At 32.6% G+C, this 26,027-nt stretch overlaps 1 protein-coding gene across 4 annotated transcripts in view; it reads left to right on the plus strand.

The window, feature by feature from the left end:
• The window catches only part of LOC122631419 (putative polypeptide N-acetylgalactosaminyltransferase 9), a 167,188-nt gene that overhangs the window by 73,307 nt on the left and 67,854 nt on the right, over positions 1-26,027 (plus strand). The window lies entirely within an intron of this gene.

Below are 26,027 nucleotides of genomic sequence, written 5' to 3' on the forward strand. Positions count from 1 at the left end.
TGTCTCTTTAAATAATAAAGAATTTTCAAAACATGGAGTATCGTATAATATGATGAAAACAAATATGGCTGTTATGATATGCATATTAAAATTTACACTATTTTGCAGCGTGGCAATATTTTTTCATAATTGTTTTACAATCTTCGTATTGTCGATTAAGCTGTATTTAAAAATTAAGCTTTCTTTGAAGAAAAATTCGATAAATCCAAACGTTTGATAAAATTTTTTGTGTAAAAATTTACGCCATTCTTTCTTTCTTTCTTTCTTTCTTTCTTTCTTTCTTTCTTTCTTTCTTTCTTTCTTTCTTTCTTTCTTTCTTTCTTTCTTTCTTTCTTTCTTTCTTTCTTTCTTTCTTTCTTTCTTTCTTTCTTTCTTTCTTTCTTTCTTTCTTTCTTTCTTTCTATTTTTCTATCCTTTTTTTTTCTAAAGTCATCCATCACTTCTGTTTGTTGAAAAAAATTCTAAAACATTTAAATAAATCTATATCTCTCTCTCAAAAAGAATCGTAAACGTATATTGTGTGTATTCTCTCTATCACCAAAGCATATTTATTATCAAGTTTCGAAAGTTTAGATAGTTTGTGAAAAAAAGTTATAAAGAATGAAATGGAAGAAAAAGACAAGTAGAATGGACGTTAAAATAAACACGTAGAAGTTAAAATTTTCGAAGAAAATATCAACAACTACCTTTCTCTCTCTCTCTCTCTCTCTCACTTTCTCTCTCTTTCATTCACTCTTTCATTTGTTCTCTCTCTCTCTCTCTCTCTCTCTCTCTCTCTCTCTCTCTCTCTCTCATCCTATTTTTCTTGTATTTTTTCCTTTCTTTTTTTTTGAAATAAAAAAAGAGAGAAAGAGAGAGAAAGATAGAGATAGAGATAGAGGTAGAGATAGAGAGCACACATTGAGCTTTGGTCTTTTAGCGTTATCTCTCTTGTCTATTTTTCTCTTTAACAATGTACATTTCGGTATTGTATTTCGAAAAGATCCTTCCGGCTACCAAGTGAATAGTCCTTTGCTAGGAATATTTTCTCCTTCCCTTTTTCTTTTTCTTTTTACCTTTCTCTCTCTTTCATCTTTTTATTATCCATCTCTGAACATTCCGACATTGTACAAAATTTCCACTTCGTAGTCTCGATTCCACGCATAAGCACACACGAACGTGCACCTGCTATTATTCTTATACACACACGTATATAAATAAATCACCGTACACACGTATGTGGGAAAGTTTTCCTTTGTCCACAAGACGGAGGTTTACAGGAGGCTAACTTTATCGATTAGACTAGGCGATGCTCTGACAAGTACATCGTTTTTCACGGCACTCCCTTTCGCCGAAGGGTCCTTCGCTTCGACTAAAAAGCAGCAGCATCCTAGATCACCTTCTTAAGGTTCCCAACTTGATAAACGACTACACTAGTCGATACGACTAGTGCTTATTTGACGAATCGTCTAATGAATTTTAGCGAATGTCTTCGTTAGAATGAGCTTTTTGTATCTACAAGAAGTAAATGTTTGTTTCTCCGTAATGTATGATTCTTTTCTTTCTTTTTACTTTTTTATTCCTTTTTCTTTTCTTCTTTTTAATAACAAAATGGGAGAAGTTGATGTTGCATGTTAGATTTGATTTACTTCTCTCAAGAGGATACGTGACTTGGGAATCGTGTAATTGAATGGATTTCGTAACGGTAGAACTTCTTTATTCTTTTTATTAGTTGGTTTACAGTATGGAAAAGATGTTTATAATTTAATATTTCGTATTAGTAATGATAATTATTGGTATAATAATAGTAATAATATATATATTTATTTATACATATTTAATTATATTTATATATAGCATTTATGAACTAATAATAACAAGTCTTTTGTGTGTATGTAAAATAATTATAATAGAATATTAATGCACTATTGCAATATATGTATATATTATTCTTACTATTACTACTAATAAAATTATAATGATAATATAATGGTAATATAATGATAATCATAGTATACAATATAATGAATTTCATGAAAAGAGGGATCGAAAGAAATCGCGGTCGGATGATATTTAACTAATAACATTAACTAATAATATTGAAAATAAATATATAATAATCGTCGTAGTAGAACCTACTTGTTGAAATATAATCGAAGGTGAACGAATTAATATATTTTTTATTTCAGACATTCTTTCCATATTTGATAATATCGGTGTTTTGTGTCTTTATAGAAAAAAAAGAAAGAAGAAAAAGAAAAGAAAAGAAAAAGAAACATTATTACCAAGTAATAATACAAATTAATTTCGAGTTTGTCATAAAATAGTTCGTTGAGATGGTACAACGCAACAATAACGATGACACCCAAGTTGTCCTTTGACTTTTCCTCTTCGCTCTCTTCCGTCGTCCCTTCCGTCCCTTCTTTCGTCCCTTTCTGTAAACTGAAAAGTAGGAGGGAGCATGTCGGTGTAGCTGCGTCCCGTGTTGCCATTGTGCTGATGTTTGAGGAAGCCTAACCTGACGTTTGCTAGTTCCCGGCTGATGGATGGCTCTCTCACGGATCGAATTAATCTCGTTTAAGGCGAATATATCGGTATATAAGAACAGCGTTGAATTGTCGAGATCGTTATCATCATCGTGGTTTCTTTGAGCTTTCACCCTAAACTTTGTTCTTTCCTTATCCTTCTCTCTTTCTCTCTTACTCTTTCTATCATCTTTTCGATCTTGATCTATTTAATGTCGAGGTAAAGAAGCATTGATGTAAAACGTTTCGTATTTTCGCATCGAAGATGAAAAGTACCTTTCTCGAGATCTTTGTTTTATCCGTAGGATAGAAAGAGAGAGAGAGAGAGAGAGAGAGAGAGTGAGAGAGAAAGGGAGGGTGGGAGAGAAAGAGAGAGAGAGAGAGAGAGAAAGAGAGTGAGAGAGGGAGGGAGCTTTAATTAGATTTAACCTAATTAAAACACAAGCAAAAGCTTTCGATTGTAGCTTCTATTTTTTTTTGTATCCGAAACGTTGGTTGATTTATTTGCTATTTTTTTTTCCTTTTCTTCCCCTTCTTTCTCTCTCTCTCTCTCTTTTTTTTTATCGCAAAAAAGAGAGATTAAAATATTCGTCGTTATTATAATGAAGAGAACGTTCTAATTATTGGTTATATTCGAACCGTTCGTTCTTTGATAATATTATTCAAAGAATTTTCGTGCGATGCATTCGAAATGGAAATTTCAACTCTTGCGAAATCGATGAAACGGAAAAAGAAGAGCTTAAAAGAGATAGTTCCCTTTTCTGTGCCATTTATGATTGGCAAGTAGCCACGTACATACTTAACACCGGGAAGTTCGAAGGTGTGCGTTGAGAAGTTAGTCTCTCTCTCTCTTTCTCTCTCTCTCTCTCTCTCTTTCTCTTTCTATTTTTCTCTTTTTCTCTTTCTATTTTTTATTCTTTCTTTCTTTCTTTCTTTCTGTCTCAAGCCGATGAGATTTTCTCAGCTCACGCGTTCAACGAGACGTTTCAACCATTGCTTATTTTCTCTTACTACGAATGGATTTGTTGAAAGAACTTGTACTTTTCTATCTTCCCTACTGCTTCCCACAGCTTCTTTTCCATTATTCCTTCTTTATCCAATTTTGTGGTTAACCGCAAAGAACGATCGAAAAAAGGAAAGAGAATGAGAGATAGAGAAAGAGAAAGAGAAAGAGAAAGAGAGAGAGAGAGAGAGAGAAAGAGAAAGAGAGAGAGGGAAAGAGAAATAGAGAGATAGAAATCAAGGAGAAATTATTTAAACTTTCTTTTTCTCTTCTCTTCTCTTTTTCTTTTTGCTTTTACCTTCTTTTTCAAGACAAGTACTTCTATATAACATCCTATTTTCATTCATACTCTTGTTAATTTTCATCGTTATTTTTATTATTACTTTAAAACACCAAGGTTTCTTGATAACGAGCTTCATCGTTACGATTATTATCGTCGCACATATATTCCCTTTATTTTATTTATTTATTTGTTTCTTTATTGTTTTTCCATTTTTCTTTACCTCTTTCAATCGACAACGTCGAATGCTTCTCGTAAAGAATCATTATACATTCACGAATTATTTACATTTTTAGCATCGTTTTGCTAACTAATTAACTTAATTCCTTAAAAGAAAAAACACACTGCAAATACTGAATAGCACTAGACCGTCAACATATTAAGTTTCGATCTAGATTTCTGACATTCTCAAATAACGTTAAGTAGGTAATTAATTCAGTAGACGATCAGCGCTACTAATTTTGTTTTAGTTCAATCACCACGTTAGAGTAAATTCCATTTAAAGTGTCTCCTGCTGACATAAAAGGACAAAGTCACCGTTTAATGAGTACCTGACGTTAGTATGACCGTTAGCATGGCTCAGCTTAGTTCGTTCTTTCTTTCTCTTCTTCTTTCTCCTTTTTTTTTCTTTCTCTCTCTGTCTCTTTCTCTCTCCCTCTTGTTGAAGATCTTGATGACCTTCGGCCGGATGCGCATTCTTTTCTGCCTGAACGCCGGAGGCACGGTTTAGGCTCGGTAAACGAGTTTGCCACATATAAAAAGCGAACCTAGGTGTTTCTAAGAAGTGCAGTCTTATTTAGTTATAACTTGTTCCACTAAATTCTTCATGTTCAATCGTATGCACCTTACGGGACGTATGGATCTTTTTATAAAAAAAATCTTTCCTTTTTTTTTTTTTTTTTTGATTAAAGAAAAATTAAATAAAAGACGAAGGCGAACGATTAATTTCTTTTTTTCGTCCGACGATGTGCCAGATTTATAATGCTTTTGGCTGATTAAATTTTATGCTCGTAGAATCGTATTATAAAGTGTTAGACAAATTTGAAAACTTGAGGATTATAGATAAGTAGGAAAAAGAGATGGTAGAGAATAGATGATCACTCGAGTTTTATTAAAACGTGAATAGATTAAATGTAAACGTTTAAATAAAGGGGGTGGATAAATCATCGAGGGGGAGAGAGGAAGTTGTGTATCGAATTTTCGTCAGCTTGGAATCGCAAAAGTCTACATTCCTTAATCACGAGAATACACAAAATGTGGTCGACCTCGTGAGCAAGGCTACCTGGTGAGTGTACATATATATATATATATATATATACACACATATATACACTATATATGTGTATGTATTTTCGACGGTATCTCCTTTTCGCTTCGTCGATTCGTGCTCGTCGACGGAATGCTAATTAGTCGGTGAACACGTTAACGGTTATTGGTTTTCGTCCGTTTTGAGACCCTGCAAATACTAATTATTTGTTTCTACTCTCGGAAATATCCGAATTTATCATGAAAATCGAATATTACGAGGAAAAAGTTATTCTCCCGATTTATTGTTTTCCGACCCTGTTGACTTTCCCTAAATAGCTAATTAATACTTTTAATAAATTTCAATGCTAGCTTTTTCGTGTTTACGTTCGTGCGATTGTAAAATTTCTTCTCATTAATAAAAAGATTATAGAAACAAACGATCAAAGTTCGAATATAACAGTCGCATAATTCGATACCTAGTATCGTAACGGTGATGTTTGAAAATTCGTTTTATATTGAAAATTTAGAAAAATTTATAATCGACGACGATATATGATATATTTCTTTACGAATCTTATTTGATTTTTCTTTTCTTTTCTTTCCTTTTCTTAGTAAGTAGAAGAATCACCAGCCAAGATTTCCTTCGGAATGATTCAAGAAATGTTTTCGTTCTTGCATTCCCAGTTAAAAATTCTAAAGAAAGTGAGATATAAGGATTTTTTTTTGCAGAACTTCCTCGCGTGGTTTTTCTGCGATTCCTTTGGGGAAAGTGTGGTTATGGAAGATGAAGAAGAAGAAGTAGTAGTAGTAGTATTACTAAGTAGTAGTAGTAGTGAAAGAAAAAGAAGGGTGGAAGAGAGGATTGCCAGTCCTTGCCGGTAATCCTACTTAGGAAGTTCGGTAATACTGAGGCTATGAATAACGGTAAGATTACGTGGCAAAAGTCTTTCGACGTTGGCCGATCTTTTCAATCCCCTTCCTCGCTTTTCCTCCATCTTTTTCTACTCGCAGCAACTTTCGAATCTTCGCATCGTCCGTTCGGTGCTAGACTTTATCTGTTCCCTTTTCTTTCTCTCTCTTTCTCTTTTTTTCCCTTTCTATCTTTTTTTTCACTCCTTCAGTCAAAAGAACAGATCGATAGGACGTTAGAGCTCATTCGAAAAAATGTATCCAAATTGGAAAAGTATATTTCAAAATTTGAAATAATACGAGTGGATTTTTTTTTTTTGTTAGATTATGTTTTTCCATTTAATTTAATTTAACGAGACTTTATTGTCATATGTCGTGACATTTTTTTTTTTTTTTTTTTACAATTTCGATGCGATCAGTTTTACTTTTTCTTTTTTCTCTCTCTTTTTTTGTTTGACCATTTTATTAGTATTTCAAAAGTATTTTTAATCAAATGGATGTTATTTTGAAAATTTGAAGATGATCATTCTGAAATTTTAATTAATACTTTTTGTAGTATATATAAAATGGACGAAAAATTTGCTTTTGCCGATTTGGTATCGGTCAGAAAAAATTTAGCACGTTCGCAAAAATATTACAATACCCGCGGAACAAAAATAGAATTGAAACGTTCTATTTTCATAAAAAATTATAACGAATGAATGCTTTTTTGTTATAGTAATTATATAAGATATTCTTTGTAGTTCGAAAAGTAGCGAGAGCAATTCAATCCATTGATTAATTATCGTATTATATATATAAAAAAAAAGCGTATTAACAAAAGCCGCTTTTAGAGATCACGTGAAAAATGAAAAATTGAAAATTTAATAAAGCTAATTTCTTTTGAATGTAATAACGAATATTCAGAAAAAAAAACAGAGAAAAAGAAAAGAAAAAAAAGGGAAATTAATTTTTTTATTCGTTGTAAAAATTAAATGTTAAACGCAGTTCTTTTTGAATAGCCAATAAAAAGAATCTAGGAACGCGTAAGTTTCGAATTAAAAAAAAAAAAAGAAAGAAAGAAAAAAAATAAAACCGGAGAGATTGAATCGACGTGATTTTGGAGACAGAGAGAAAAATTAATCTACATTTTTTTCTCGTGGCAACGAGAAAACGCTCACGCGTTTTTTTAACTCCGATCCGTAACAGAACGGAATAATGTACGAGTTTGCGTTTTTTTTTCCTCCCCTCTCTCGATTCGAGTAAAATCCAGACCGAAATCCTGGATGAAATTTTTGAAAAATGATCTCTTCCCGTCGAACGTGAAGTCCTTTACAAACATCTTTTGCCGGAAATGTCGTAACGATATCAAACATCTCACTCTATTTCGTTCCTTCTTATTTTTCTTTTTTTTTTTTTTTTCATTCTCTCCTTTTTTCCCCTCTCATTGAAAAGAAGACGGAACATCGGCTATAAATTGTTGATACAGTTAAATATTTTCTTGTTATTCGATTGATCGAATATGTTCGTACAATTTCATCGATTATTGGAAACAATTTTTTTTCTAGATTTTTTTTTTTTCATCAAATGGCTAGTTAGTACCCATTTAATTATATATTCTTCGTTACATTATTTATGAAATTTTCTCGATGTTGCGATTATTTTTAGATTCCTCGTTCGAAAAATATCGCGGTTTTCGGAGCAAACCAATTTACTATCCATTTCCGTAGTTTCACGTCGTTGTGAAACGAAACTCCATTTAAACCATTTTGAAAAGAGCGAGAAAGATTATAATCGGTTTGAATCGAGGTATTGTGAATAGAATGGATAGCGAAAAACTTTTCGTCCAAGATTTCGAACGGCTATTTTCGTTAAACTCGTAGCATGAGCTCATATTATGTTCTAGTAGAATTCATCGCTATATTCGATTGGTCGGACGTTTTTGTTGGATCGTTATATCTAGTTATGGTCCATCATATATATATATATAAAAAAAAAAATATTCTCTTTAAATCGTGATAATTATTTTCTTGTTATTTTCGACACTCCAGAAATTTTTTTTTAAACGATTATTTCCTTAATTATAGAAACAGAATGGAAGAACAAATAAGAATAAAAATAAACTGAAGTGAAATGCGAAACGTGAAATAAACTGACTTCAACGTGAAAAATATTTTTTTTTTAAATTCTTCTTTTTTTTTTTAAAAATAATCCTGTTGTAATATTCTTTAAAATAACAAGGAAATAAAATAAATATGTGCAGGTGTATTACGTACATGTGAAATAGTACTAGTTCCTTTCAGTTTCAAATATATTACATACATTTAAAAGCTGAAATATCAAGGAAATATTTTTCGAATGGATCGATCGAACAAAATCGTAAGATCTTATAACAAAATTTTGTTAAAGTTCTATATGTATAGAAAATAAATCAAAGCGTCACACAGTATCGGCAGCTGTCCGGTCCATGTGGCATCTCCCTAAAAGTAAAATGCCAGTCGATAGCCATGCGTTTTCCCTACGCATTTGTGTGTGTGTGTGTGTGTGTACGTACGTATCTATGAATGTAAGTATGTGCTTTTCTCCTCACACACAGATGAATGAGTAAGTTCGCGTGTACGTCCAAGCGTGAAAGCGTGAAAAACGAAGAAGCAGAGCCGTTCCCGTTGAAAACGAATTTAAATATTCGACTGACCGTAGAATTTGATTGAAAACTATTCCGGATCGTCCAAACTATTCCGAATTGTTCTACTCTTTTTTTTGCTTTCTCATTTTTTAAATGTTCTTACTCTTTTGTCATTTTATCTTCTTTTACCTCTTTCTGAAAGTTTAGTATTATGGGAGCGAATCAATTTAATTTCCAATAATTTAAACCTACCATTCGTGAGAAAGTTTAGATAAGAGTCTCCGATAATTCAACGATTTAGAGCTCTATAGTTTGATACAATGTGGCTAATTGTCATATGAAGCAGCTATAAATTCTAATAAAATAAATGTCTGAAAGTGATAACGAACAGGTTTGCACCAATTACATATCTCTATGAACAAGTAGAAATTAAATATAAAATTGTAATGAGGGATTAGGAGAAATATTCTACCGAAGTAAACTTAACTTAGATTCTATTCAAATCATTTAATTGAAAATGTTATTAATTAAAGGAGTTATGATAAATTATTCGTATTCGATCAAATTGAAAAATAGAACAATATCTGACAGATTGCATTTCTATAAATAAGACATTTTAATGAATAATTTTCTTAGATAAAATATTATATATAATCGCAAGTATTATTTTTATCGATTAACATTATTTCTATCTAACGAATAATTATAAGAGCAAGCTCGGAAAGATGGTTCGTATATTTAATTTATTCGATACTTAAAATAGAAATATCAGAAATATCAGAATAGAAAACACTTATAATAGGAAAGATATTAAATATTAAATAAGGTTCAGAACATTCGTCATAAAATCAAAAAACCTAACTTCAAATTTAGATTCGAATTATTCAAGAATCCAAGAAACCAACTTTTTTCGCGAATCCAAGAAACCAACTTTTTTCGCGAATCCAGCATAATATTAGTTAGTTATAAATTATAATCCGTGAGTTTAATTTTAATAATTACTTTTCGTTTTTGTTACATTCACACATATAACCATCATTATATTATTTAAATATATACAGAGATTCACTTAATATAATCAATTTTTCATATTTTCTCTCTTGTTATCATTATTTATGAGCAATCATTTCCGAGTGTTATTCGGTTAACGGAGTAATCTAATCTCGACTCGACTTGGAGAGAAGAAGCTGCTTTTGTAAAATATTAAGTTACCTCGAATGGATGGAAGTATTAAGAAGCCAGTAAAGCTAGATCATATTTCTATTGCAATGTAATATATATTTTAAATACGTTAGTCTTTTATCTTATTAAAAGTATTTATATCGCGTAAAAAGTATTCCTTGTGTCTTTTTTTTTTTCGCATAGAATGATAAAAACTATGTAATATAATATAAATCCAGATTGATCGTATATCGTTCTTTCTCTTCTTCTACTTATCTTCTCAGATCTCAAGCAATAAATTAAACGGATTTTCTTAATACTTTTATCACGAGTTTGAATCAAATTTCTTCCAAAAAATGAGAAAACGAATAGTGTTATTAAAAACTTAACAGATTGGATTTCGTTGCTGCGTATTCCAAAATACGAATTTTCAATATTTACTTTCAATTTCTTTTGGACACGATCGGAAACGGTTTTCACGGAATCTTCGTTGAATCTTGGTTGGTTATCGAAGGCCATTCTCGAAGGGGAGTTCTTGGTTGGCACAAGAATGTATTCGCGAGAATGGCTTCACTTAGAGAAAGAGAAGGTCACGATCTAGATCTTGACTTTTGTGAAAGCAGTTTGCAAGATTCTGTCGGGTTATTCGTTACAACACAGAGTCAAGCGTCTCCATCTCTTTTTCTGTTCGCTTTTCTCGATGCATCCATAACGAGGTGGTAGTCTCCTCGCTACGTTATCACGATTTAAATAATTCAAAATCTCCAGTCTATTGCGAGTCAAATCAAAATAATTTGCATAACAGTATTATTTCTTATAAAACGACACGACATAAGAATTATTTCTCTATAATTTAACGTTTTATTGAGCTTTAAAAGAGAGAACAAAAAATAATAATATCATATAACGGGAATATCAGCGGTGGAAAATTAATGCGGTGGAAAAATAAAATCAAAACAGAAAGAAAGAGACAAAAAATGATACAAAAATATACGAGCGCATGACGATAAAGTTTAAACGGTGTTAATCTTGATACATCTATCCGATCGCTATTTGTAATAACTTTCGATTTAAGTCAATGGATACCTGAATCTCTAGAGGAAAAAAAAAAAAGAAAAACGAACTTGTAACAGAAAGAAAATGTTACACGTGAAATCATTTCGCTTGTTATCCATTCGAATAAGCCCAAGTGCGAATCTAGTTCAATTATGGAACGACGCGACGCTGATATTCCTGTTAAATTGATTAATGTACATCGTTCTTATGCGTGCAATATTGATTAGATGATAATCTTGAATAAATTGACGACCTCCCAGGTTTGACTTATCATTTCATTATTACCATTCTCTATGCATAGGATTCTGCATATGTCTTAAATAATTTACTACAAATATCTTTACTAATCGACTTTATATATCGATTGTAATCATTAATTAAGATCGTGACCTTTTTCTTTTCTTTCTTTCTTTTTCTTTTTTTTTTTATTTTTTCCCTTTCCCGTTTTCTTGTTTTTCGAGCAAATCTAACAAAGTTATAAAAATTGCATACCTCCTGTATATGTTAAAAAAAAGTTTATCCTTTAATCATCTTCGTGTCTTGAATTTTTTCTTTACTCGATGGTGCCTTGGAATTTGTATTATCATTCGTCGAACTTACCGGAGGCCGTCTTTTTCATGTCCTGGGAGAAAATTTCCCAGAAGTCGTGAAATAAGGTGGTACGATCGAGACCGGAATACGATTAGAAGGAACTTGGCCTTCTCATCTCGGAGAACCTCGAGAGAAGATTCCATTATCCTGTTCTCAAGATGATGGTCAAGAGGTTAGCTGAGACTCGTTCGTTCTTTTTCTCTTTCTCTTTCTCTTTCTCTCTTTCTCTCTCTCTCTCTCTCTCTCTCCTTTTCTTTCAATTTTTTTCTCTCCCTCAATTTGCTCTCCTACTCACGAGGCAAACTGAGAACGTACACAAGTCATTAAAATGTCTCGGTTTCGATCTCACGATCTTATCGGGAAATCCACATGGGAACAAAAAAAAGAAAGAAAGAAAGAATAACGCAGAAGAATATATGTATATATTTTTTTTTCTTTCCATAAGATTGTAGATATTATTTAATATATTATTAATATTTTAATCTAATAAGTTAATGCGAGATATATTTCAAATGTGGAAAAGGCATTCTCGTTTATTTAATTCTCAATCAAGAATTTCAGTCTTAGCGAAATAATGTTTTAGTTCATCTTGACGGGCGAGAAATAAGCATCGAGTAACTAATAACCTATTTCGTCGGTCGGCGAACAATTTAGTAAACGCGTACTTCGAATAACCTACCTTCCGGATGAAGCACGAAGATTAACTATTGTAGTAACGTATTTGGAATATATTTGCATAATCCTGACTTTAATGTACGCCGACAGACTCAAGCCTATTAATCGTTGTGAAAGCTGACGCGATACGATGTGAAGTTGATTTCGGCGTGTTCATTAGTCATATCTTCGATTTTCATGAATTTATTTATTTATTCTTATAAACAACCGTGTACAAGGTTTCATATTTTCACTTGTGAAGGATTCTCTTGTCATCGTACAAATGGTAAGAGGAAAAGAACGACATAAAATTTTTTTGTGCGACGATGAATTTAAATCTATTTAAAAAATTAAATTAACTCTTACAACTCTTACGATATTTAACCGATAAAAATGTTCTATTTCATTTTCTAACGTTTATACCAACGTTGGATTTACCATCGAAGCCCCGTTCGAATCGTCGTCGAATTCGATTAGAAAGATCGTAATTTGTTGGAAACCTAAGTCCACGATCTTAAGTCGAAAGCGAAAGGGCATAGAATTTAATTAATCTCGTAATGCGGTGTTCTAATCGAAGCAATGTGTACCACGCTAACCTGTACAAAGTTCTTCGCGTTCACGTTCCTACCTTCTTCGAGATCCAACAAAGTTATACCAGCGGTTTGCCGGCATCTTCTTGAAATTGTATCGACTAATTACGGGTACGAAGGTGCACGGCAAGAATTTGCTAATTGAAGTTGGGCTGGCATGCTTTCTAAGCCGGGATGAAATTACATTCGTGGAACGGTCGAAAAGAGAGGAAAACCATGAGGGTAAGAGGTACAGAAACCAAGAGAGACAAAGAGAGGGAGAGAGAAAGAGAAAGAGAGAGAAAGAGAATGGTAGCAAAGGTATGGTTCTTATTAGAGGATACCATCTGGCACCACTTATTGTGCTGTGATTCATTCCGGAATATTGCGACTTAAATCCTATATTTAAATGAGATATAACAAAAGAAAATTTCAATAAAATGCGATATTTGGTACATCGTTATTAGCCGATCGATTACTCGATATTGTTATTCTTATATTCGGCAATGAGTTTTTAACAAGCCTTTGCATAATGTAAACGATCTATGTAATTATCGTTTAAAATTATAATTTGAGAGGAATATATTATTTTTCATGTTTTTTCTTTCCTTTCCTTTTCTTTTCTTTTTTTTTTTTTAAATTTTGCCGAAGTTTGCCCAAAGGGGAAGTTTTCTCTAAATACAGTTTGGATATTATCTAATTAATTTGTATAGTCCATTCGATCGAGAAAAATTTCAAAATAAAATGTGCGTGACCATTCGATAATCGAATAGTTCGCGATATAATAAAAATTGTTTTCTTTTTTTTTTTTCAATTTTTTGATGAATATGATTCAACGACGAAAGAATTTATTTACTAAGGCGTGAATAATTATATCATAAGTGTTTGTACACAGGGAGAATGTCATCGTCGTTTCCTATGCCATGTCGGATTGGTCGGAATGGTCGAACTATCGATTTCAAAGGGTACGCGCGAACTCGACTAACTTCAGGAGCGTAGGTGCGTTTATGCGATGTCCCTTCGGCATGTTGAGCGTGAAGATGCCAGCGGTCTCACGCAAACATGTCCTCTACCGCCTGAAATTAGGCGAGCAGCTCACGTTGCGGCTGTTCTTGGATCGTCCGACAACGGCTTAATTAATTTCACTCTGATCTCATTGCTCATAAATGGGGATCTTGTTATCGTTATATACGCATCAGTTATCTTGTTCGAACAGAAAATATTTATTCGATTAATTTATCGCGTATTGTATATCCTATTCGCGTGTACGAAAGAAGGAGAAAATATTTTCTTCTTTTCTTTTCTTTTCTTTTCTTTTTTTTTTATAATTCATAGAAAGAAAGAAGTAATTATTAACAAAATTGATCAGATTCGTCAAATTTTTAATAAATATAATTAAGATCGTAAATCTAATTTTTGTCTATATCTCCTTTTATATATTTTAAATGATCGATAGATTTAAAAATGAATTACGATTGTTAAAAGATCTCTACCATCGTTGACACGCCCGTGATGTATGATTTCAGATATATCTATTTCGTCTGTAATTGGTTTCAGACTTGACTAAGGTTTTAATGAAATATTTAAAAATATATTCGATTCGTCTATGTTGTTAAAGACACGTACTATCTTTTTTATTCGTTTTATCTCAAAATTTTCATCGCGTATCTCCGTACACGTTCGTTATACGTGCATCCCCATACATATATAAATACATGCATATATACATACATATTCGAGATAAAATCTGATAAAAGTCAACGTCACCTAACGATGCATTTTACACGAGGGACGTTTTCGAGATTACATCAAGTTTTCATTTTCGTTTTCGTTTCATGAACGATGAGTTACCTCAAAATTAGGTGACATCAAATTTATATCGTTACATTCCCCATTTATTCTTATTGCAAATTATTTTCAAAGTCTTTTAATATGCTAAATGCTCGATTTATTCCCTCAAGAGTAAATGTGCAAATTAACTTCTCCGATTTGTTGCAAAAACAGATGTATTTATTAAATCGGATAAATCTGACAAAAGAGAAAAGAGAAGAAACAGAAACGTGTAATTATATATAGTAGAGAAATCGGTACAAATTTCAATAGCGACAAGTTGATATAGTAATTTTACATTGTATATGCATAACTCGATTACAAGACATTTGATGTTTATTTATCTTAACATGCATCTAAATATCTATCGTAATAGAGCATGTACGTCTATGTACGCTAACGTTAGTAGTTGTTATTCGATCGATTTTATTTTTATGGAGCAAAAGTAAATATTCGTGTTGATTTTTCAATCCGTATGGAGATGTTACTTAAAATTTTATATCTTGGATTAGTTTGATTTCTTATTGAGTTATTATAAAACAAGATAATTAGTTATGTGCCTTTGTTTATGTACTCTATATTTTTTTTGTGGAGATATTTTCATACAATGATTTTCTTTGGAGTAAATTGATGAAGTAGCACACATAATGAAAATGAATCAATATTAATTTGTCTTCGATCATTCGTAAAATCTCAGCGCGGTTAAAATATCTTGTATGAAATGGATTCAAATAAAATACAACGAAGATATTTCTAATTATATTGCATTATCTCATAAACGATTCATAATAGCAAGTTTTTATTTTAATATCTTCATTGCAAATGATCGCTCGTGTGTAAACATACTAAAAAAGAAAAAGAAAAAAAAAAAACAAAAATTACAAGTAACCATTAAAAAAGATTATATTGCTCGATAACTCTATAAGATCGCGAGTAAAAAAGAAAATATTTACATGCACTTTGCAATTGACTCCGAGCAAATGTCTTTTAATAAACTTTCTTGCAATTTCAGTGTTATAATCAACAAGACTGAAATAATATATTTTGAATAATAAAAATAGTTATTAACAATCCTACCAACATATTTTATTTATTCAACATAGTGTCTCATAGTATTATCAATTTGTCCTGTAATGGTCAATGTAATCGATACATTTTAATTTCATCAAATAAACATTTTCTGATGTATTTTATATGCATTTTATTACGATACGTAAAGACAACGGGCCAAGGTATATTTTTTATTATCTAGTTAATTCAAATAAAAATTACAAAAATTATATAACCCAAATTGGAAAACGTATTAATATTTCTCGGTCTTTTCTATACAAATTATATAAATTTTCTTATACATTCCGATTTTTTTTTTATTTTGACTATCCGTGTGATTTTTTGATGAACGAGTCATTCCTTCATGGCTTTTAATTATTAATATGGAAGAAACGGATGAAAATAAATTATGCATTTATAACCCCATTTTCCTAATAACTTTGCAATTTTACTTACTTGAAATATGGCATGTTATATGAATTTTTTAGCCTCCACAAACCCTTTTCGTAATTTCATTTAGAACGTATAGCAACCCATTCAGCAAAATTTTTAAGCGAGATCTTCTTTTCACTTTTCTCTTTCTATGCCAATTATTTCAGCGCAATATAACTCGCGGAATTCTCGTGGAGCAGCAGTATGCGTTTTCATATGCATCAGATTCTGTTATCTCTCGTTTTCAAAAAGAATTTGAATTTGGCCAATGAATTCGAAATGGATTCGATATATTTTAATTTGATCTATTTGATTCTAAAACAAAGATCGTTTGTTCAAACTAAAGAGATGTATAATTTATTTGATAAGATGAATATCTAATTGACGGTAATTCTATTTGTTACGTACCTTATTACTTCAAAATTTTACCATCTCATCGTTTATAATTAATCGTTAATTCATCGTTAAAATTAGCAGACTCATCAAACTCGTTACCATTCGTTTCCGTTTCTACCTTCTGTTCTCCATTTTTAAATTAGGAAACCTCTAAGTATTTAACGATAAGTAAATTAATCGATGGATCGCCGAATCATAACGTTTACAATAAGAATATATTTAATTAGAATCAATATATTCCTTCATCAATCATACAGTTTATCTAATTGTGATTCTCGTTAACAAGAAATGATTTTTCAAAGGTACGAACTTGCGTTTCTTTTTTCCTTCTTTTGTTTTCTTTCTTTCTTTTCTTTTTCTTTTCCCTAAGAAAGTATTGCAATTTACTTAATATTACCTATTAATCTCTATCTATAAAAGTAAAAATTCGCAAGGTATGAAAAAGGTTAACCGTCTCGTGCACATGGCATTTCGTATAAACACGGAGTATGATTAAAGGGTAGATAGAGATACTTTAAGCCACCGCAGTGCATGTATAAAGCACGATGGATGACGATAATAACTCTAACGTAACACGTCAAATCGGGAAATTAGTATTCGATTAGGTCACGTTCAACGTGGTCGATAATTGGCCGAGCCAAATTGTTTGTTCGACGATCTCGAGTCCTCATTGACGGAGCTTGTATTTAACACCCCCTGTAGAGAATGAGAGAGAGGGAGAGGGAGAGAGAGGGAGAGGGAGGGAGGGAGGGAGGGAGAGAGAGAGAATCATCTGCTTTTGATCGATTGTTTAAAGCTCACGTAAGTTTAAATGGCCTATTTCAATTCTGTACGAAATATTCGAACGCGTACAATACCCATTGAGAGGAGAGATCGTTGTTGCAATCAATCGTTAACAATCTAACAGAAAATACGGTTAAGTGCGTCGGACGTTGATTAACTATGTTCTATTTGATTTCCACGTGAAACGGAACTGACGTTTCTACGTTACTGGAGACTTGACGTTTTTTTTTCGACCGTTCGTAAACTCGAATACGAGACAACTACGAGTAGTAATTCGAAATAAGCACTAATATTTTCTTTTTTTCATCGCTACGTATGTCTGATGAAATAAACATGCCCTTCATTTTTTTTCCTTTTTTTTTTTTTTATCATCGATAAGAAAAAAAATAAAAAGTTGAAATCTTGCAAGAATTTCGTTTCCTCCGATGTAAGAGGTGTTCGAGTGCGTTCACCTCTCTCTTTCTCTCTCTCTTTCTTTTTTCTTTCTCTCTCTTTCTTGTACGATAAAATCAAAGCAAAATCCACATCGAAGAGCAATGACGCATTCAAGCAAGAAGCCCTTGCGAGATCGATATTTCGATATTTCCAACGGAACGAAACCGGCGAGCTTTTTTGTCGATACTATCTTTCTATCCTCTACCTCAAACCGTCAACCCTCTTCCTCCTCCTCCTCCCCCTCCCCCCTTCGACCCCCTTCCATTCGTTTCACGTCTTTTCGACTACGCGTTTCTACTCGAGGCAATCGTCCTTTCGAACGACTGAACTTCTCATGACACGCATCTATCCTCATTGAATGGCGAAGATCGTAAATCGTCATTCTATCGATGCCCAGCACGAGAAAAATGAAAGAGAGGAAAAGAGAGAGAGAGAGAGAGAGAGAGAGAACTATTGAACGTGTTAAAACTATTCCATCTATTTATAGTAGTACTATTTTTCTTCGTTGGAATGAATATTTAGTCAATTTTTTTTTTTTTTAAATACACGCTTTTATTTTTCCTTCCAGCCCGTTTGTTCGATCGTCGACTTTAACTCTTTGTTTTTCTTGTCCTTTTTTCTTCTTCCTTATTTTATTTCATTTCATTTCATTTTATTTCATTTTATTTTATTTCATTTTATTTTATTTCATTTCATTTCTTTTTCATATGTATGTGTAATACATTTCGGTATTATCTCGTATGAAGATAATTTAGTCAGATAATGATGATAGGAAGTATCGATTGACTCTAATGAAATATCGAAAAATCGTACTCGATTTAATTACCCACACGTTTTTATCTTATCTCGATTGAACAAAATTTCGGCGATTATTTTGAAACTATTAAACGTATAAAACTATTTGTTTCGATTAAAAAAAAAAAAAAAAAAAAGGAACGTTATCGATACTATAATTGATATTTACAACTGTTATAGTACTTAGAACGAATCTAGAAAATTAGTCAGACTTTTCATTTTCGCGTGTGTTTGTGTGTATGTAATGTACGCGTACGTATATATACATGGTGTTAGACACTTGGACGAAGCTTTATCGTCGTTGGTACCTTGGACTTTTGTGGCCATCGACCCGGTCATTCCCTCGACTCCTACGTTTCACTTCTTATCTTTCTTCTTCGTGCGTGCGACACGGAAGAAGATCCCGAACGATAAAGCTCGCTGTAACTGCCACTAACGATTACATCCGCCGATCGATCGTTACCACTTAAATGACAACGACATCGATGCTATGCATCGATCGGTTAAACTCTTATTGGATATTATAATTTACGATATCTCATTCTGTTTTTTGATTTTGAAACGTTAATTTTTAATAAAAAGAACACTCTTTATCATTTTCGACTCTGTGAGAAAATGATCGAGTATAATTGAATTTTGTTTTGAGAAATGAACAGAGGATAATGATCGACGTGGAAAAATATTTCTTATCGTTTCCGTAATGATTATTTATAATTTATATGTCAGTATCTAATCATAGGACCGATAAGGATAGCGATTAATCATTTAAACTTCCTGCCAATCTGGGTCTCTATTCATTATTAGAAAATTTGGATTCTTAGATAAATGTCTGTATGATATATATATATATATATCATAAACTATTTGAAAGATTTTTGTAATAATATTTCTGTAGAATTTCTTTATCAAATAATAATAATTATTTTTCACTTTCTTTGATTTTCTTTTCTTTTTTATATTTTTAACATTAGATTTAACAACGATCAAAATAAAAGATAATTATTATTATTGTTACTATTATTGTTCATCAATTATCTCGATTAAAGGAATGAATAAATAATTCAAATAATAATTTAAAGACAAATAAAATTCTATTTCTAATTCTAATTCTAATTCTATAACTCAAACTGATAAGAGCTTGGAATTCGATGGTTGATGTAACACTCTGAACGTTTTCGTTTCTCTTGTGAATCCAAATATTCGATTTCCATTCTCTTGTCATATATTCGCGTGTATCTTTCGAAATGCTCATTGCCACGGAATAATCCTGCAGGAAGATATGCTCGACTCGCTATAGAGAATGCGAATGCGATTTGGTAATAGGCTACGAATGGGAAGTGGGATAGTCGATATCTTGGTTAAAATCGATATGCTGCTCACGTTGACTCGTTATAATCCGCTTTGCTGATAGAATGATGGAAAATCGGTTATTAATAGGCGTAAAATACTACTTTTTAGGATATCGAACGAAAGAAATTTCATTTTATCGTTTAATCGTATTTTTTTTGTCAGAAATATCATCGAAAAGTCTTCATTTTATTTATAACTCTGCTTTACTAGATTACCGTTTCTAACTAGATAAGTTTATTTCTAGCTTCTTGAAAAAAAAAAAAAAAAGAAAATAAAAAGAAGTCAAAGGTAAAGCTCGTAAGCGAATTGAATGGAATGGTGGGATCAGACGATTTTTGAAAAACGGATAAACACGGTTCGAAGACGATCGGTGATCTGTTATTGTAAGTTAAAAAAGTAGAAAAAGAGTGTCAAAGAGAAAAAGAGAGAGAGAGAGATGGAGAAAAAGGGAGAGACATTCGAGGCGAAAAGAAACGATCGATAGAGGAAATAGGTAATTTTTCTTTCTCTCTTATCACTCTGTCGAAGTCATACTGGACGTGGGCAAACACATCGTTTGGATCAACCAAATGTGTACTTCAGTAGTGACATTATTTTCTTCGCTACCCTTACGTTATCCCTACGTTATCCCTACGGAAGTTCAATAGATGCATGCGCAGCAACTTTTTTTTTCCTAATACCCTTTTTACCTCTCTTTTCTCTTTGATAAAAATTGCTTTCGCCGTTCTTATTTCTTCGCAAAAAAAAAAAAACTAACGAGAGTTTCTTATCTATGTACCGCTTCTTCTATTTTTTTTACTCTCTCTTTTTTTCTTTTCTTCTTCCTCTCTCTCTCTCTCTCTTTTTTTTTTTTTAAAGCTAAAAGCGTTTTTAAAGGAACATACATATGGAATTATCACTTCGTGTTGTTCCATCGAAAGAAATGATTTCCCTTCGACGTGGAACGTCATAAAAATTCAGATTTTGCTGTTAACCATCTAGGTAGAATCGTTACGATGGAAACGAAACATTTCGAAAGGAAAGATCGTTTCGCAAGTGATGTTCTCGCGTTGATTACGCTAATAAATGTCGAACAATGATCAACGATGTATGCCGTTTTAAGATACGTACGTGGAACGTTGGTAGAAATATTTTCGAACAAAATACGTAGTTACATTTATATACTTTTTCTATTTTACAAATATATACAAAACCGTAATCGAGGAATCATAGTTCGCATGATTAATTGTATTCTCTAATGAATCAATTGAATAATATGAATATCAAATTGAATGAAACAAGTAATAATTCTATCTAGTATAATCATTAATGATTAATCGTTAATTAAATTATCCAGCACTTTTGGTAGACATTTTATATTAATGAAACGATCGAAATTTATACGACGATTGAGAGGAATAATATTATGACGATGCGAAGTGTTGAGTTTAAAGCATCGTAGAGCTTTGCACTTCGCGCACCTGCTTATGGTACTCAAAACGATATCTGCCGAGCGTTTATGCGCTCCATATCGACTTTTCTCTCTTGTCTTTGTCTTTGTCTTCTCCTCCTCCTCCTCCTCCTCCTCCTCCTCCTCCTTCGCCTTCGCCTCCTCCTCCTCCTTCTTCTTTTCATCCTAACACCTTTTTCATTGTTATACTCTTACTCGTAAATATTTGCACTCGACGTGCTTCGCATTTTCGCCGAGGTCGTTTTATATATCGCTTCAAGTAGATTCCAGTCGGGCGTAATTTATCCCCTCAACCTCCTCCCATACCCCCTATCTCCAACCCCCATCCCTTTCTCTCTCTTTCTCTCTCTCTCTCTTTCTCTATATCTCTCTCTCTCTCTCTCTCTCTCTTCGTTTGTCGCAAGCTCGACCGTTAAGAACACGAAATCCAGTTAATCCGTACAAGCGGATACACTACTCGAATTATCTCGCCCGGTTCGTGTCGCCTCTTCCTTTTACCTTCTCTTCCTTCACGGTCTCTTCTTTCGTATCCTTATATAAACCATTACTTAGAGAAGAAAGTAAGACAGCGGGTGCCTTTTGCTATCTTTTTTCCTATCCCCTTTTGTTTTTCTTTCTTTTTTTTTTTTGCTTTTGTTTGATTGTTTTATTTTTTATTTCTTATTTATTCATTCATTCATTTATTTTTTATTAATTAATTAATTAATTTATTTCTTATAAAACCCGTCTATTGAAGGGATGATAAAAGTCGATTGGAATTGTTAACAGAATATTTTGATCGATCGTGAAAGAACGTCGTTCAAGTTTCTTTTTCTTTTTCCTTTTCTACATTTGTTCGTTTAAATAAGAATAATATAATATAATATAGCTATGAGCTTAAGAGAATAATTTCGGAGAAAAGTATAAAGTAACCGAGAAAGATTTTGAATATTTATTTAATCTTCTTCGTCGAACTTTCGGTTCCTTCTTTTTTTCTCTCAGTTAAGATCAAAAGTTTTAAATGAACAATTCAATAGTGGCTTCTTCTGCGAGAGATCTGTATGTTTTGTTAATGGTTCGATTAGGGTTAGAAACTTCTTAGCAATGAACGAAAAGAGGAGAAACGAAGATGAGTAGAGAAAGAGAGACAGATTGAGAGTAGTGAAGTGAAGTGAAGTAAAGTGAAGTGTACTCAAGAAGTAAAGGACGAACTCTACTCGTATATCTTCTTTCTACTTATGATCCTCCAAAATCTGATATATTTGTGTACGTGCATGCGAGGTATAATTCTGTGTGTGTGTGTGTGTGTGTGTGTGTGTGTGTGTGTGTGTGTGTGTGTGTGTGTATGTAAAGAAAGGTAAGAGAGGAGAGAACTTAAGTTTTCAGTAAATTATGTACGATCGTACTATACTTCAAAGTACTTGATGACATAGCTTACCACGTATTCAAGGCACAAGCTTTTTTATATATTAATTATAACATTAACCGGTAATTTAGTAATTTTTAGCATAATTTCGAATGGTTCTTAGTATTAATAAGGTCTTGGAAAGTATTACGAGCGATTCGATCGAGAAATTAATTTTTGAGATAACAACGAGTATGTTCTTAATTACTTCTGTTAATCTTGTTTTTCTTCTATCGTTGTTTTCGATTTATACTGGTTTTCCAACTTTACATTTCTTTCCACGCCTTTGAAAGGAAAAGAAAAAAGAAATAGAAAAAGAGATGAAAAGAACAGAACAGAACAGAACAGAAAAGAAAAGAAAAGAAAAGAGAAAGAGAAAACAAAAATCGACCGTGTCACACCGTTAGTACGAACCGGTCTGTTCTAGGTTTCGTCTGATACCAAAGTACAGCATCTTCTCGAGGTGCTCTTAAAGGCATCAATTTGCGAAGGACAAGTGTGTGACGGTGACAAATTGCTGGGATCGTACTGGAAATTGCCGTCCGTGAACCGAGTTGTTAGCCGATCGTTGATGAAAAACCTGTTCTCTGCAAGGGGAAAATGAATTCTTATTCTTTTTGTTTGTATGATTACCTTCGTATTCTTTTATCCACTTGGAATTTTTGTTTAGGGAAAAAAAAAAGAAAAGAAAAGAAAAGAAAATTGACGAGCTAAGAAATCGATCGCTTTGAAAATAAAAGTCTTATTTCGTATTTTAAACATTGAATTTACTTTTATGATTTTTGTCTACGTTCAATTTTGTTTTTCTTCATTTCTTCCTTTCTTCTTATCTTTTTATCTTCCTTCCTTCCTTTTTCCTTTTTTATTTTTTATGAGGATGGACGCCTTCATGAAATAAGTTTCGCGTGCGAGAGTTTTTAAACGGGCCCGGAGGCTATGACGATAAAAATTCACCCACTCGGTGTACTTTTTCTTTACTCTTAGGGTGCAAGTCGTTGGAAGGAAGTGAGAGAAAGAGACGAAGAGAAAGAAAGAGAGAAAGAGAAAGGAAGGAAGAAAGAAAGAGAAAGGAGATGCGGGAAAATGGTAGGAGAAATTCCTAGGGGATTTAGGGAAACGCAAAAGTTTGCTCGGGCAATGCGCCGTTAAATTAAATTACAGCGAAATGGTTGCTACGAATTTTCCTACCGGCGAGGCAGGAAACTCGGAAAAGCGTGCTGTATACCGTATCGTGCCATCCGTTCGTGACTTTCAACGAATAATAAGCTTTTTATAAGAATCGTCAATAATTTATTACGAATCGATCTCCTCCTACTTTCTTCACGATCTTTTGAAAACGTAAACGTTTTACTCTGTTCACTTTTTATCTCGTATAAATAGATTCTTCAATGATGTACGAATGCGGCACATAAATTCTGACCTTAGAAATTTTCCATGAAGTACTGCTGGAGAATCAAAGATTCAAACACTCTAGGCTAGCATTCTGTTTATACAACCGTAAATCGCGGTTTCACACTCGAAAGGGTAGATGCCTGCAAAGGCATTAGCAAAGCAAAGCATAGGATATCATTAGGGTGGATTTAGAAGTACGTAAATGGATATATATATATATATATATATATATATATATATATAAAAATGTATATATATACACTCCATTGTTTTCATAAAAAGAAAAAAAACCAAATTGAAAAATGATAATTTTTACTTTTCTCTCTTTAATCCAGTCCACCCTTAACGATTTGAACGATTTTAAGGGACTTGGAAAGCCTTTCCATTTTGTTTTCTACTCGAATGCTGGCGATTCTTTTTAACATTAGCTACTACCACCTTCGACCGACGAGGATTACGAGAATAAGAAGACAGTACTGTCGTATTTTACAAAATCCTCCTTCCTTCTCAATGAGCTACCAACCCTCATTCTTTTGCACTCCATTTATACTTCCTAGCAACCACTTGCTTGTATTACGAAAGCTCGGTGCTATTACTTACCAGTACATTAACATAGTACATCGTTAGCATTCTCTCGGATCTCACGTTTGCAGTTCGGTGAGTACGAGAAAATCGCAGTTTATATCTTTGCTCCTCGTATTTTGCTTCGTCGCATCGAAAGAAAAGGTACTTTCTCGGAAGAGAAACGGAAGAAGAAACGGGATTGAAAGGAGATTGGCTCGCAATGTTGGATTATCCAAGGAGTGATTGAAACAACGGGGTAGTCCCACTTATTTCCATCCCTTTCTATGATCTTATCTTTTTTTCTTTATTTTTTCTTTTTGTAAATCCAAGAAACCTTTATAAGCCACGCTACTACGTTCCAGACACTTTTCAGATATACGTACTTTATTTTTCTTTTCTCTTTTTCTTTCTTTCTTTCTTTCTTTCTTCCTTTTTTTTTAAAAAAAGGTTTTAAAGAACGTCAGTTCCGGTATGATTGAGAAATCTTAACAGTAGGATAATCGATAAGGGAAAAGAAGCTATTTCTGTTTCCCTTCTTTTGTATACGTTCCATTCATTTCCGTGGTATTCTTCGAACGAAATGATTTATAAATTAAAGGGGAAAAAATACAAAGTAGATGATAGAAAAAGAAAAAGATAGATAGAGAGAAAGAGAGATACAAAGAAAAAAAATATCATGAATCTGTCATTTCAGTTCTCTAGCGTTATCTAATCTTTGCTCCTGTAGATTACTTGTTCTTATTGTTAGTTCTTTAAAGAGAATCGTAGTAGGATCTCGCATCACGGATACGTAGAAAGAGGTCAGAGAGGAACGTGAAGCTTGTATTCTTAGGTTATTAATCTTACCTCGTTTACCGTTGTCCCAGCAAAACGTTTACTGCAGTTGCAAAAAGCATCACGTTTCCTTCTCAACGCGAGAAGATAAACAAGGATTTTTCGCTCGACCGCCCTTCAAGAGTAAATAAAGTAGTTCCTGGAAAAAGTCGACTTTTGTATGTATGTATGTATGTATGTATGTATGTATGTATATATGTATGTATGCATGCATGCAGGCATGTATGTATATATGTACGTTTGATCTACACTTGAGAAGAGTAAACATCTCCGATATGGATTTACTTACTAGAGACTTGGTATCCTTTTAACATTATTTTATTCGTATTATTATACGTAATCCAAAATAGTTATATATTGTGTGTTACGAATATCTTAAAACATATCAACGACTTTATCATTTCCGTCAAACCGTTTACTTTTAATGAAAAATTCATTTACCGAGATTTTTCTTTCCTTTTCGTTTCGTAATTTGCAGTACTATCACAAGAGATATCGCAAGAGTAGCCGCGTTTATCGTCGTTGCGTGCAAGGAAATCTGAAGAGAGATCTGAAGGATAATTTGACGGCTCGTTTCAATGTTATTTGCATCCAAGTCCATTAGAAAAAGATTTCTTCGAATTAAACCATAAAACTGGATTCAATTCAATTATTTTTCTTTTCTATTTTTTTTTTTTTTTATATATATATATCTATAGATACCTCGTAGGTGATACATCGTAGGTATTAATTGGATTCGTATAATTGTATCA

This window comes from Vespula pensylvanica, chromosome 9 (genome assembly GCF_014466175.1).
Source record: "Vespula pensylvanica isolate Volc-1 chromosome 9, ASM1446617v1, whole genome shotgun sequence".
In the NCBI taxonomy this organism is placed as follows: domain Eukaryota; kingdom Metazoa; phylum Arthropoda; class Insecta; order Hymenoptera; family Vespidae; genus Vespula; species Vespula pensylvanica.